The 12762-nt window shown below is 38.4% G+C and overlaps 1 pseudogene; it reads right to left on the bottom strand.

Annotated features, from left to right (window-relative positions):
- Positions 1–12762, bottom strand: part of LOC119903454 — a 147688-nt pseudogene that overhangs the window by 24743 nt on the left and 110183 nt on the right.

Below are 12762 nucleotides of genomic sequence, written 5' to 3'. Positions count from 1 at the left end.
CAACATTTCAAAATTTTGCTGTATTACCATGTCAACCTTTTTTTGTCCCAGCCCATCCAGACAGTGATTGGCTGGTTTATGCACATGCTTGGATAAAAAAGCACATCATTCTCCCTAGCACTGCATTTGGGCATTTTTTACGCTGTTCAGGCACCATATGCCCCTGTTAACAGGCAAGCTGCTGCTGTCTTTGGCTGCTGCTGTGGGGCTGAGGGTAATAATTGGGATCAGTGCTTGAAGTGGAAAAAAACTTAAGTAAATAACATTAAATACAAAGTAAAATGTAGAATAATATTAATATATTTACAGGTTACACTGTATTTTGATTGTCTGCCTGCCTGTTAATCTTATTGTGTCAGGTCGAGGCCGCCCATGTATGGTCACTCTATAATAGCTGAATAAGAAGATTCATCTTAATGCTTCACTGTTTTTAGGGTGAGTTGCCATTATCTGACTCTGTAAACCACTCACCAGCTGCTGACCATGAACGCCCCACGAGGCAAACTGGAGGACTGAATCCGACACCTCTGGAGGATTCAGCTCCCGCACCTCTCTGATTCAAGGACAATTAAAAACATGTTAAACATGAATCATTACACAGACCAGCAAGTATTTAGATCTGCTTGTAAATCTGAGAAAAGGTACATACCAGCCTACTTAAAACTTAATGGCCCATGTGTAGGATTTAGTGGCATCTAGTAGTGAAGTTATATTCCGCTAACCCTCCCATTCCATACGTGTAGAAAACACAAAAGACCCTCTCAAGAGCCAGTGTTCGGTTTGACCATTCTGGGCTACTGTAGAAACATGGCAGTACAAAATAGGGGCCGCTCCATCGGTAGATATAAACAGCTTATTCTAAGGTAACGAAATACAAATTATTCAACAAAAAACTATTCTCATTTTCAGGTGATTATACCTAAATGAAAACATACTTTCCCATATTTCTGCCAATATTTCTGTCAATATCCCAAATATTACACACTGCTAAACTGAATTTCATAATATTTAATTTGAGGGTTCAATTTGTGTCAACTTTTTTTTTAACCCATAAAAATTCTTTGGACATTTTGTTTGAGTAGAAACAAAAAGACAACACAAAAAACATGCTTGGCCCTAAGTTGTGTGCTAGTGATCTTGATGGGGGACCCATAAAATGAAAATAAGTAATTTCGTCATGCAAGGTCTATGTTGATTAGGTCTAAGTATTTGTTTACTCACCTTGTATAGAGGTTGTAGATCAGGTATGATGCCAAGAAAGAGTGCTTGTAGAGCTAAGACCAAATCACAGGAAAAACAGTTCAAATGTTATTATGAACAAATCTTTGTTCTTTACCCATTAATAATAATTAGGACCTCGACAGCCCTGAAAAACAGGGAAGTAATTGAGATAATCATTACTAAAACACCCGCAACCCTGTACGCAGGATAAGCAGTTGACGATGGATGGATTACTAAAACATTAGATTCAAAAAGAGATGAACCATTAGATATTCCAACAATAATGTTAGTAACATACTAATGATAATAAAAAACACAATACAATGTTTGGTGGTTTTTGTTGCACAAGCTTTTCCTCAACAAGTGTGTACTTCTACTCCAGTTGGTAATTTACTGCTTTTCCCAGTTTGCCTTTCTATACTTGAGGTCCTATTTTATTGGACAGTGAGTAACCAGCATGGTTTTCCATTTTATAAGGAAGAGTTAAGAGGGAAAAATGCTTTACTGTACTTTACAATGCCAGGGACACGTCTGCAAGAACACAAGCTGTGATTAGATTGCATCATGGTTAGTCTGTGCTCCTTGAATCTATTTGCCATTAAAAAAATCGATCTTTATCATAGCTTTTAAGACCATTGCTCACATTTTGTGTGATCTGAAGAAATTAGTAACAATGGGCCTCATGCAAGAACTACTTGTATGAACAGATTTGTTTGTAAGTGGTTTATTATTTAGGAGAACTTGCTGCTTTCACCAATTTTCCCACATTTAGAATTTTCTCTTAAGCATGAACACAATTTAAGAATGGTCCAGACCTGTCATAGGAGTCATATGCAATTTGTCTGCCGCCTTATCTAAGTTTTTCACTAATGGACAACATATTTCATTACTTTGAAGCAATTTTGACTATGAAAAGCCTATATAAATTACACTTCATAATTATGTGGACATCATCATATCACTTATCCTATTCATATAGCTAACAATCTCATCATTCATTGAAACTGGCTAGTGATGCTACTGTATAACAGCACAATATAAATATGAACATCTCAAACTTCAACACAGCATAAATTAATTGAAGGTCAATTTGTCTCTGGATAAAATAAGATCAGCCTGAAGTGAAATCTTTTAGATGCTTTAGCGCGTCAGACCCTTGGAAGAGAGTGACAGCAAGCTGATATATTGGCAGGGACAGATGAATGTTTGTTGTTGCGGTTTAGATTACCACGGGCTGCTTCTGCAAATGTGAAACTTGTGAGAGCCTCAATGCCGCAGACAGACACACGGATCCAACCCAATTCCCTTAATCCCACTGCTGACGCTGGTAAAAATAAGAATACTTCCCTTTTTGGATTTTCGACAGCAGGACTTCAATCTCAGAACTCGTAAAATTCTACTTTTTACTAATTCAAGTCATTTTAATGAACGAACACTTCCTGTCATATTGGGCATGATGTGTAGCCTTATATGGTATTATTTAGGGCTGAACGATTAATTGTTTTCAAATCGAAATTGCGGTTTGACAGAATGCGATTAAGTAATCGTGAAGACACTGATTAAAGGTTAATTATACAGCCTGTCTGACCGTTTTAAACAGTATTTGCAGTTGCAAATACTGTTGTCATCCTTGTGTGACAGACCTGCTAACCAATCATAAGTGCCATGCACCTCTTTTTACAGTCCTTCTCACCAATTAGAAACAAATGAAATTAGAGGAAAATGTAGGAGAATGGCACCAGCCAAACAGACACAGGCAGCAGCTGTGCCACGGTTTTGTCCGGCGTCAACTCACACTGAAGTTTTTCAGCAGCAGAGCGTTTAGCCTACACATTGTTAACTTGTTGTTAATTTGTCATTTTGTGTGCTTCAACTACAGAGAACAGCTGTTTATGAGTCAGTTCCACTCTGCTCTGTGCGGGCTACATATCCTACATGGAGCATTTCAGAACAAGAGCGTTTTGCCCGTCTGATTTTTTTGGTCGGTTTTAACTGTGTTTACTGTTGATGTATGATCGGGAGTCTGCAAAAGGTGTTTTATCTTGAAAACTCACCGGATTTTCTATGCTGTTCTGTGTCTGACTTCCTGTCTGGTTCCTCTGCTCTGTGCTGCATGACGTGGCTTCAGTCAAAAATAAACTGGCAGTGAATCCTGAAGTTTAGCAAAACTTCAATAAAAAAAATCGTAAATCTAATTGTAGTCGCAATATCTGGCAGAAATGTCGCAATTAGTTTTTTTCTCCAAATCGCTCAGCACTAGTATTATTGGAGCATTAAAATGCCAACTTACAATGTTCATGAACGCGCATTCAGTCACGCACAAAAAGCATTTATTATGTTTACACAGGTCATTTACACAGTTATTTGAAGTTAGGAAAGTTTGCTGAATCTGATGTGGCACACAAACTCACCATTCAAAAAAAATGAAGAAGAACTTAAGATAAGAATACGGAAATAGTCTTACATGTGGCGCAGTTTTCTAATAAATAAAAACTCACAAAAAAGTCCATCATGAATCAGTTCAATGAAAGAATGTCTTTAGTTTTCACTACCTTAAATTACAGGCTAATGTCATATATTAGGAAAATACATTGGCTATTGAGGAGAGCTATCATTTGACATGTTGGCAGTATACTATGTACTTTTTATATGGAAAAAAACCCCCATGAAATTGCTTGGCATTTTGCCTGTTTGTCCAAAGGTCAACAGACATATCTGTATATAAATGGAGAGAGGAGAATGTCACTGGGATATAAGAACCATATCTCTAACCAATTTCTTTGTTTTTGTTCTTTCAAAAAATGTGATGGTTCAAATGGAACCACAAAGATTGTTTTTGTGAATTTTGTCACTCCTATTGATTTATTTTTCTTATTTACTTTTGGGATTAATATTGTCTGAGTTTTTCTGTATCAAACAGGAAGTATAACTGCAACTGCACCATAGGTTTTTACAAATTTCTTCAAAGGTTTAACAGTGTTTAGGTGTCATGGTTTGATCTTTACTGAATTAATATTTGTACATCTTACCATGAGTTAGATCAGAAGGGCAATCTCTTGCGCTTACATAGAACTTATTTAGCTTAACTTTAGCCTAACACAAACACTGTGAGCAAGAGGAAAAAGCTGGCCTATAGCTCTACCTGTATCTTCTAACAACCACAAAGTGGTTTTATAAAGGGAATTGTGGTTTAATGAGCAGTACACTGAAGCTAACTGACCAACCACAACTGGGCCCAGTCAACATTGTCCTGCCTCACTGTGACGTCACTGGCTTCACACGCTCCTCACTCTGAACGAATACCGTGTGATTATATGTTGCAACCTTGATAGCTAACAAGATAACACACAAACAAGACCATTTTGGAGCTGTTGGAAACATATTTTTCCTTCTTTGGCAGAGGCTAACATTTCCCGCTGTTTCCAGTCTTTGTTCTAAATTAGGCTGTAAATGTCCTGAACCAATCTTTTGATACCGTAAGAGCAGTAAAAAATTTCACTTCCCATGATGATTGATTCATAGACAACGCCCACAGTTTGACCTCCCCCTATATTAAACTGTCCCAGTGTATATACTGTATATATATATATTTATAACTATTAATTTGCTGTGCCAAAATTCTTACTGAAAAAAGTGGAGCAGGAAAAAACCACACATGCACTTTGTTTTGATTTGTTTAAACTGTATAATTTCACATTATGGTTACTCTCAGATAATTATTTTGCAATTACCTGTAAATAACTTCATTTAAGTATGAAATGTTCACATAAATTTAACTCCACAGCGCCACATATTTACACAACTCACTTCACCATATTTGATCTACCACTAATTTCAAAGTGTGCAATGAAAGGACCAGAGAATATCCACTCACAAAGCTTTTGTTTTGATTCACTGACAACGGTTCAATACCTGAGTGCCTCTACATACTAATCAGTTGGAGCATTAGCGTAACAATGTTACAGTAAGCTCAACCCAGAGCGATATGATAAATATGGTAGAGACACTCCATCCCACTCAGAAAAAGATCAATTTTTCATGGAATGGAATCTGCATGGCTGATCTACTCTCAACCCTGCCTTCACTCCTAATTTGGACTTCCCTCTTCACTACACAAAAGACAATTCTCCAGGAAGGAAAAATGAAACTGTATTTTAACTTGACTGCTGAGTGATGTTGACATCCTTTTTGAAAGAAGAAGAAGAGAAGAAGAGCAGACACCCCTCATACTGTAGGTGACAGCTGCGTGATGACTCCTTGATAAGGCTGTCATCGATGGGTGACACATCAGAGGGGCGGATGTTTGGAGATGTGGAGCGAGGAACAGACTGTTTTAGACAGCATTGGGTGAGTTTGATTGCGGTGTGTGTGGCTGTGTTCTCAGCAGTCTGGGGTATTTGTTTTGTACATCTTAGAACACTATTTAGGTGGTGTTTGCGGCATTGACATTTAAATATAACAGCCTGACATTTAATTAGTGTTTTTCCCACATCTAAGTCATAATTCTGCTTTTAACATTAAATATCTGCTAAAACAAATACTGAGAGTCTGTGACTGAAACACAGGTCCATGGCCATGCTATTATGCATGCTGGCCCAATGGCATAATTTATTGGAGCACTTAAATGGAATGCAGCCGTAACAAATGTTATTGGTTACACCTGTGCTTTTGCTGTGAAAATTCAAAATGTCTGCTGTGAAAAGGGCCTATTGTAAACCCCGTTGCCCTAGACCATTGAGCCGTGCAGAACATCATGACACCAAACCATCGGAAAAGTAATGCGAGGAAGCATTTTGGATTCAATACTGCAGAGGGAAAAATCTTGGAAAAGGTCAGGCTGCCTTACCTTTAAAAAATGCAACAACCTTATGCCTGGTGCACACTAGAGGATTTTCGGATCTTAACTGATTTTAAAAAATGTGGGATATCACAAACATGATGAAAGATTTGACATATTTTTTAGATTTTAAAACACACACAAGACGATTCAGTCAAGATTGGGATCTCACAGAAAATCACGTGATCAAACGTGACTTCCGAAAACAACAAACATCACTGTTCCTTTCACATTAGACAAATATCTAACATGTTTGATATTCATGCTCAGCAAAAAATTGGCTGTTATCAAATATCAGACGAAATAAGTACTTTATAATAAATGTATTAATTCTAATGGCAATTGTTAAATTTAGCAGTAAAAAATTTAACATACTTTATCTCCATGAGGTTGTACATTACATCTGTTTAATATCTAAATCCGACAACAAAAAGGCTGTCAACATATGGTCCTCTTTTAATATCTTTATATAATACTACCCATGGCAAAGATTTTATTGTTTGTGTCTGCTTATATATGCGTTTACTTTTCTGTATAGTTTTTGCAATAGAGATTTGAAGATTTGAGGAGGAAAAAAAAATCTGATTATTCCGACACCACTTGAATGCACTAAGTCACCGCTCACCCCTGCCTTTCCAAGCACGGAGGAGAAGCTACGGTGGCCGTCACGCTCTGTTGGCTCTTATGCTAAGTAATACGTTTGGTCCTCTGTCCAAATTTTACTCCTTACTTTTAACAAACCAGAAGAGTACTACTACTACTACTACTAATTCTTCTTCTTTGTACATATTCACCATGGTGACAAAATGCACTCTGTCGAGCAGTTTGTCTGTTCTGGGCTACTGTAGAAACATGGCGGCGCAACATGGCGACATCCACGTAAGAGGACCCCACGGTGTACATTTCTGTTTTTTTCTGTCAAGATGGGGTGCTGAGTGTACATTACTGAGAAATAAAATGAACTTTTTTTTTTGATTTTTGGAAAATGGCTGCAATGAAACGAAGAGTGAAAAATTTAAAGGGGTCTGAATACTTTCCGTACCCACTGTATGTAGATAGGAATGGCTCATTCTAAGGTAATACAAACATATTGGTTCATTATGTAAGATCTTACACCATCTATACACCACTGAAAACATAGTTTTATAAATGATATTGCATTTCAGTCAATAAGTCCTCCTAAATACTACACACTAAGCCTTTAATTACTAAATACAAAATCGGCTATCAAATAACATATCGATGACTCATTCATTTGATCTAGCTCAAAGAGACAGTGCATCTAAACCAGAGAGAGACCCATATGAAAATAGCAGTTGCCTAACATGGAAAGGATGAAAGCTGAAGGTTACTGTATTGTTGTAGTCAAGAATGCCGAAACCGAGACAAGATCAAGCCCAGAGTGTATCGAGACCGAGACAAGACCAAGCTTTTAGGGGCTGAGACCAAGTAAGGCAAGGCAAGGCAAGTTTATTTGTATAGCACAATTTAACAACAAGGTATTTCAAAGTGCTTTACATAAAACATAAAAGCAACAGGGAAATATGTAAAAGTTTAAAAGCAACATAAAATATAATAAAAGTTACAGTGTTACCATCAAGGTTAAAAGAGTTAAATGGAAAATAATAAAAAGCTAAAAACAAAGAAAAAGAAAACAGGACAGTAAGAGTTACAGTGCAGTGTAAGTTATCAGTAAAAAGAAAAATCTTAAATATTTTATTAAAAGCAATGGTAAAAAGAAAAGTCTTCAGTCTTAATTTAAAAGAACTGACTGTTTCAGCAGACCTGCAGTTATCTGGGAGTTTGTTCCAAATATATGGAGCATAATAACTGAACGCCGCTTCTCCTTGTTTAGTTTTGACTCTGGGGACAGAAAGCAGACCTGATCCCAGACGACCTGAGAGGTCTGGATGGTTCGTAACGAAGCAGAAGATCGGAAATGTATTTTGGCCCTAAACCATTTAGTGCTTTATAAACTAACAGCAGGATTTTGAAATCAATTCTTTGACATACAGGAAGCCAGTGTAAAGACCTCAGAACTGGAGTGACGTGACGTGCAGCGTTCTGAATCAGCTGCAGCTGTCTGAGATAAATGCATGGATAAGCTTTTCCAGGTCCTGCTGAGACATAAGTCCTTTAATCCTTGATATATTCTTCAGGTGATAGTAGGCTGACTTTGTAATTGTGTTAATATGGCTCCTCAAATTCAGGTCTGAGTCCATGAGGTGTGTTAACATTACAGATTGAAGTCGAGCACTGACTTTCAATCGTTCCTCCCTGGCTCCAAAAACAATAACCTCAGTTTTATCCTTGTTTAATTGAAGAAAATTCTGGCACATCCAATCGTTGACCTGCTCAATACAGTTACTCAGCGCCTGTATGGGATCATAGTCCCCTGGTGAAATGGTTATGTAAATCTGTGTGTCATCTGCATAATTATGGTAACATATTTTGTTGTTTTTCATAATCTGAGCCAGTGGAAGCATGTCAATGTTAAACAAAAGAGGTCCCAGAATGGAGCCTTGGGGAACTCCACATGTCATTTTTGTCAGCTCAGATGTGTAATTACCTATAGACACAAAGTAGTCCCTGTCCTTTAAGTAGGATTCAAACCAGTTTAGTACTGTGCCAGAAAGTCTAACCTAGTTTACAAGTCTGTCTACTAATATGTTGTGGTCGACCGTGTCGAATGCAGCACTGAGATCCAATAATACTAAGACTGAAATTCTGCCACTGTCAGTGTTTAAATGGATGTCATTGAAGACCTTAACAAGAGCTGTCTCAGTGCTGTGGTGTGGTTGAAAACCTGACTGGAAGACATCAAAAAAGTTATTTAGTGCCAAGAAAGCACTAAGCTGTTGAAAAACAGCCTTTTCAATGATTTTACTTAAAAATGGGAGATTTGATATGGGCCTATAACTGCTCATTAGTGAACTGTCTAGATTGCTCTTTTTTAAGAGTGGCTTAATGACTGCAGTTTCCAGGGCCTGTGGGAAAAAACCTGAGAGGAGAGACATGTTGACAATTTGTATTAAATCTGAGGCCATGCATTTAGACACATTTTTGAAAAAACCTGTTTGCAGAATATGAAGGCAGCATGTGGAGGATTTCAGATGTTGTATTATATCCTCCAGGTTTTTATGGTTAATAGAATCAAATTGTCTCATGCTATACGAATTGTTTTTAAGTGGACACAGGGACAAGATATATCCTGTTACTGACATGGAGGCACTGATTGCTTGTCTAATTGTTTGAATTTTGTCTGTGAAGAAGGAAGCAAATTCATTGCAGGCCCTGGTGGATAGAAGTTCAGAGGCTACAGATGTCGACAGCAGCAAACAGGGCACGTGTATTATTAGTGTTTTTGGTGATGATGTCGGACAAGAAGGACCGCCTTGCATTTCTCTGCTCTAAATTATAAATGCGAAGTCTCTCTTTATAGATGTCATAATGAACCTGGAGATTTGTTTTCCGCCACCTGCGTTCAGCTTTTCGACACTCTCTTTTTTGAGTTCTAACCAGCGTGGCATTTCTCTTTGGAGATCTTCTCTTACCAGAGACTACCGTCACCTTGGCTGGTGCAATGGCATCAATAACATTTGTAATTTTAGAACTGAAATTATCTACAAGCTCATTGACTGAGACCCGTGAGAGGGCGCGTGTTGAGGAGAAAGCCTCAATAAATTTTTCACTAGTGTTTTCAGAGATATGCTGTTTTGTGTGCACGCAGATAGCACTCTCAAAGAAAACACAGGAATGATCAGAGAGAGCAACGTCAGTCACCACAACCTTGGAAATGTCCAGACCCTTGGAGATGACCAAGTCCAAAGTGTGCCCCCTTATTGTGCGTGGGACTCGTCAGATGTTGAGTCAGTTCATAATTACCAAGAACACAAAACAGTTCTTTAGTCCCTCTTTCCTGGGGGTTTTCAACATGGATGTTAATATGGATTATAGACAGCAGTTCACCAAAGTCATCAAAAAAGTTTGCACTGTATTTAGGGGGCCTGTAGATATTTAGAAAAATAGCTCGAGAAGAGGAATTCAGCTGAAGAGCCACATATTGAAAAGAAGCAAAATTCCAATAAGACATCTTTTTGCATTGGAGGGAGTCGTTAAACAAAATGGCAACTCCACCTCCTCTCTTATGCACTCTAGCTTCACTCATAAAACTGAAGTTGGGAGGGGTAGACTCGATAAGGACAGCTGCACTGTTATCTTGGTCCAACCAAGTTTCGGTTAAAAACATGAAATTAAGATTGTGAGTTATTATAAAATCATAGATTAAAAATGTTTTTCCTGCCAAATACCTAACATTTAACAAAGCTAAATTTAGTTTGTTAAAAACATTATCTGGCCAACGTTTTTCGAAAGGCTGCGGCTGACGAGGAATTAATACTAAATTTGCAGGATATGTTGAGTGCTTCCTGTTTCTTAACACATTCACCATGCTTTTTCTGTTACCTATCAAAACAGGGACGGAGAAGACTACCAGCACACTGGGCCCTGGCTTGTCCTGGGAAGAGTCATGAGTGCTATTTTCCTTGTAGCCTAGACCGAGCACATATCAGACAGAGCTTACTGGGCTTTTTCGCCATTGCGGACGGGAAGGCGGGTTGTGCGCTGTATTTGTGACACGTGTCAAACCTGGAGGACTTAGAACCAGCGGTGGAGATGGACGGTGAGGGGGGTTTAGGGTAGAGAAAATGGAAGTGGAGTGAGGGAAGGAGTGGGGAGTAAATTTGGTCCCAGCTCTAACCAGGTCTTCCATGTGATCAGTGGGGGGAGAGGGGAGAAAGTCTTGGCCACCGGTAGTCTTAACGACTGTAACGACTGTCGTCACAGCAACCAGGAACACTAACGAACCAGCGGTATCGATGACCCGGGATAACGACCCCACTGAGGTTAAATAGCTGAGTTTCCCTGCCAGTCAGTCAGAACTGAAGAAGTCCTTTGGATGAGGGACGAAACGTCTTCCAGTATCTTCAACCAAGTCCAGTTGCCCTTGACTTTAACCTTCATTGGATAACTATGACCTGGATGACTGAGAATCTTCATAGACATCTTTACTAGGCCTATTTAAAATGGTATTTGATTGCAGAGCGCCGAAGTGCATTCGCACAGCACATCCTTTCGCTCGTCCCCCTCTCTCTCTCCCTCATGAACACCACTGCACAAATCTGTCCAACACAACGCTGTCGGACGCCCAGCTTAAAAAAAGTTATTAGTAAGCACGTAAGAAGCCTAGCTAATAAGAAGAGCTAAGTAAGTAAGCTAAGAAACACTGAGATCACTTAACAAATAATAATAATAATTTTATTTGTAGAGCACTTTTCAAAAACAAGTTACAAAGTGCTTCAACAAGTGCAAAGACAACAATACAATACCCAAAAGACAACAATACAAGCAAGAAAATATTGAAAAGACCAAAATACACATTTAAGATAAATATAAAATTAATAAAATAAAAGGGATAAAATAAAGTCAAATAAGATCGGGAAAGGCTCTCCTATAAAAGTATGTTTTAAGAAGGGACTTAAAAGAGTTCACTGACTCAGCCGACCTGATTTCCTCGGGCAGGCTGTTCCAGAGCCTCGGGGCCCTGACAGCAAACGCTCTGTCCCCTTTAGTTTTCAGTCGAGACTCTGGAACAGACAGCAGACCTCTGCCCGAGGATCTCAAGGTACGTGCTGGTGCATATGGGACTAAAAGTTCAGAAATATAACAAGCTTTAAAAGCGATCAATAGAATTTTAAAGTCAATTCTAAAACATACTGGGAGCCAGTGTAATGAAGCTAAAATAGGAGTAATGTGGTCATATTTCTTTGTTCTGGTTAAAAGCCTGGCAGCTGAGTTCTGGACAGTCTGGAGTCGATCAGTAGATTTTTGGGTTAAACAAGTGAAAAGGCTATTGCAATAATCCAGGCGTAATGAGATGAAGGCGTGTAAAATGGTCTCGGTGTCCTTAAAAGTTAACATAGATCGAATTTTTGCTATATTTCTAAGTTGATAAAAACATGATTGAACAAGCTTTGTGGTGTGCTGCTCGAAATTTAAATTACTATCAAACCAAACACCAAGGTTCTTTGCCACAGGCTTAATGTGATTACTGGGATTTAGTTTTGCCATCTGCTGGGACCCGGAGGGGAAGCAGACACAAGCAATCCGGTGGATTACATTCCACAAAAATGGCCATGTTACGTTGGCCAAGGTCCAGACGATCCAATCCAGTAAAATATTTCGCTGAACTCAGCCCAATTGTGCAGAGGAAGACTGGCGCTTCACACACACATAACACGCAACAGTTAAACAAAAGAAAGAATTGTTTTTTTAAGATTATTTTCCACAGATATATTGTCGAATACAAAAACGCCTCGCACCAGAATTCCGGCACAGCGCCGGAGAACTTTAAGCCCTGAGAATAGGTTGGTTCAAATAAATCTTGAAGAAAATACATTTCAGTTGATCAAGTTCTTTTGTTTTATTGTTTGTTTTGTTTTTCATACTTTTTACAATATTACAATATTTGTTGTACCGCAGGTAATGCCTTTTGAACAGCAGTACAAAAACACTACTATCACTAATCAAGTCACTAATCAACAAATGTCAGAGGAGCTTTTCAGGTTTTATGATATGGGTTTATCACTCTACAGAATAACAAAAGACACAGATACAACATATAAACCAACAAACACAATGCAGTT

The sequence above is a fragment of the Micropterus salmoides genome, unplaced genomic scaffold, assembly GCF_014851395.1.
Source record: "Micropterus salmoides isolate LMB-PRFRI ecotype aquatic unplaced genomic scaffold, ASM1485139v1 Ms_hic_scaffold_15, whole genome shotgun sequence".
Classification (NCBI taxonomy): Eukaryota; Metazoa; Chordata; class Actinopteri; order Centrarchiformes; family Centrarchidae; genus Micropterus; species Micropterus salmoides.
Note: the sequence above shows the minus strand (reverse complement) of the source record. Positions and strands in the feature narration are given on the sequence as shown.